The sequence below is a fragment of the Bos mutus genome, chromosome 1, assembly GCF_027580195.1.
Source record: "Bos mutus isolate GX-2022 chromosome 1, NWIPB_WYAK_1.1, whole genome shotgun sequence".
NCBI lineage: Eukaryota > Metazoa > Chordata > Mammalia > Artiodactyla > Bovidae > Bos > Bos mutus.
In genome coordinates, this window is record NC_091617.1 from 134,121,840 (window position 1) to 134,125,048 (window position 3,209).

A 3,209-nucleotide genomic window follows, 5' to 3' on the forward strand; every position below is an offset into this window, starting at 1 on the left:
ACCCTGAGTGAGTGCCTGCTGATCATCTGCTGATTATCCTCTGGACCCCTCCTTCCAGGAGCATTGTAGGTGTGTCTTCTTGGGGAGAATTCCAGCCCATGCTTTTCATTTTACCACCTGCTGTCCTGTGCCAGTCCCCTACTCTGTCCCCTCCCATTCCCTGTGCAGCTCCTCCCATCATGGGCAGCAGCCTGCAAAGGACTGATGGCTCAGGAGTTCCAGCCTGGCCAGCTTCTACAGGAGGCCAGCACTTCACAGGAGCTGGTGTGGGTTTGATGCTGGGCCCAGGGGGCTCACTTCCTGGATAGAGGCAGTGAAGGAAGGGCTGTCTGGAGACCCAGAGGTGAAAAAGTGAGGATGGGACTTCCCTGGTGGCAGCAGTGGTGCCCCTTTTGTTACCACACCGCCACCATCATGGGTTGCATGCACACTCCCGGGAAGGGCCTGTCCTGGTCAGCTCTCCCCTACCACCACAGTGTCCCCACCTGGCTGGAGCTGATGTCTGACAACATGAGGGAGCAGATCTACAAACTGGCCAAGAAGGGCCTGACTCCCTCACAAATCGGTACGATCCTGAGAGACTCACAAGGTGTTGCACAAGTAGGTATCGGGACAGGCAATAAAATCTCGAGAATTCTTAGGTCCAAAGGACTTGTTCTGATCTTCCTGAGGATCTCTATCATTTAATTAAGAAAGCTGTTGCTGTTCGAAAGCATCTTGAGCAGAACAGAAAGGATAAAGATGCTAAATTCTGTTTGATTCTTTTTTAAAAAATTTATTTTAATTGGAGGCTAATTAATTTACAATATTGTGGTGGTTTTTGCCATACATTGACATGAATCAGCCACAGGTGTACATGTGTCCCCCATCCTGAACCTCGCTCCCACCTCCCTCCCCATCCCATCCCTCTGGGTTGTCCCAGTGCACCAGTTTGAGTGCTGTTTTATGCATCAAACTTGGATTGGTGATCTATTTCACATATAGTAATATATGTGTTTCAATGCTATTCTCTCAAATCATCCCACCCTCGCCTTCTCCCACAGAGTCCAAAAGTCTGTTCTTTATATCTGTGTCTCTTTTGCTGTCTCGCATATACAGTCATCATTACCATCTTTCTAAATTCCATATATATGGGTTAATATACTGTATTGGTGTTTTTCTTTCTGACTTACTTCACTCTGTATAATAGGCTTGCATCTGATTCTGACTGAGAGCTGTATTCACCAGTTGGCTCAGTATTACAAGATGAAACGAGCCCTCCCCACCCCCGCCCCACTCCCAGTTGGAAATCCAAGTCATCCACAGCCTCTGCCCTGGTTGCATAAATTTGCCTATTGTACTCAAGCAATAAAATCATTAACAACAACGAAAAGGAATTCACCTGCCAATGCAGGGGACATGGGTTCCATCCCTGCTCCAGGAAGATTCCTTATGCTGTGGAGCAGCTGAGCCCATGTGCCACAATTATTGAGCCTGCGTGTTGCAACCACTGAGGTCTGTGCTATGTTCCCCAACAAGAGAAGTCACTGAAATAAGAAGCCCACGCATTACAATGAAGACCCACTGCAACCAAAAAGAAATAAATTTTAAAAAGAAGAAGAAGAGCAAAGATGGAGGGGAGGGCTCAAGGGGAGGAGGGGGTCAAAGATCATGGCCCTTCCTTGTGGTCTGGGAGGACTGGGCCCCCTTCCTGTGGGCAGATTTATGGCAGAGCCAGGCATCTGCCCCTTCCCATATATGCCATATATGGCTGCAGGTCATGACACAGGGACTGGAGAAAGAGGGGCAAAGTGAGAGAGGGAAGAGGGGAAGACCAACCTGAGTGAACTGGGCCCAGGAGGGCCTAATAACGGGGTTAAGGTGCAGAGTTGGGGTACCTGGGAGATTTGGAGATGGGGGGGGAGGCTGGGGTGGAGGAAGACAGGACAGTGTCTGAACACCCACACTCCCACTTACCCACTTACAGTCCAGCGGGTTCCATTCTTTTCAAATACATTGATCCTCTTTTGATATCTAAGCTCTGATGTCTTTCACATGATTGACAGCATTTTAACATTCTCTTTATGCTAATAATTCTCAGAAAGTAAACTAAAAGCAGACTGTCTACTTAGGTATGGGCGTGGGACAAAACGTTTCCAAGTGCTGTTTCGGATGGGATGCTCAAAATTTTTAGAAAATCAGCTTTGATTCAATAGATTAATCCCTTCTTAGATTTGCTATATTGTTCTAACTCCATCAAATATACAACTTTTGTGTATTTGGATTTCAGTTGCATTTTTTTAAGAAGCTCAAAAGTAGTACCATTTTGCTTAAAAACACTTTTTCACTATGGGAATTTCAATCCCAAAAGAAAACATTAAAACAAATCCGCATGTGCCCATGACCAGCTTTAATAATTAACACATGAAGGATCTGGTTTCATCTCCAGGCCCCACTCCCACTCCTTCCCCTGCCTCTGGCCACTGGATTCTTTTAAAGTAAATTCCAGACATATCATTTCATCTGTGTGTATTTCAGTTTCTAAGAAGGACTCTTTCTTCAAAAAGAGTCCCATGCTATTGTGACACCTAAAAGTTGACCATCATTCCTTAATTATCATCAGATATTCCATTATGTTTAAGTTCCACAGTTGTCTCATTAATGGTTTTTTACAGATGATTTGTTTAAATCAGAATATGAAGTTCTCACATGGATTGAAGTTAATTGACATCTCTTAAGTCTCCTGTAATATCCAGCAGTTCTGCCTCTCTGTTTTTGTTGCTTTTTCATTATTTACTTACTGAACAAACTGAGTTATCTGTATTGTAGAGTATCCCATATTCTAGACTTTATTGATTGCACTCTTTTGTTGTCATTCACATATTTCTTTGTCCCTCTTTTTCCTGTGAATGGTAGTTAGGCCTGGAGGTTTAATCAGATTCATAGGCCATTTTCTTTTTCTTTTTAAAAAATTATTTATTTTTGGCTGCACTCGGTCCTTGTTGCTTCGCCAAGCCTTTCTCTGGTTGCAGTGAGCGGGAGGCTACTCCTCATTGCGATACAAAGGCTTCTCATTATGGTGGCTTCTCTTGTTAAGGAGCCTGGGCTCTAGATGCAAGGGCTCAGTAGCAGCACATGTGGGCTATTTGTGGCTTAGCTGCTCCACCGCATGTGGAGTCTTCCCAGACCAGGGATCAAACCCATGTCCCCTGCATTGGCAGGTGGATTCT

The 3,209-nt window shown here is 44.9% G+C and overlaps 1 pseudogene; it reads left to right on the top strand.

Moving 5' to 3' along the window:
• The first annotated feature begins 414 nt into the window (after positions 1-414).
• Positions 415-1,325, top strand: LOC102278108 (small ribosomal subunit protein uS15-like; annotated as a pseudogene).
• Positions 1,326-3,209: the final 1,884 nt, after the last annotated feature.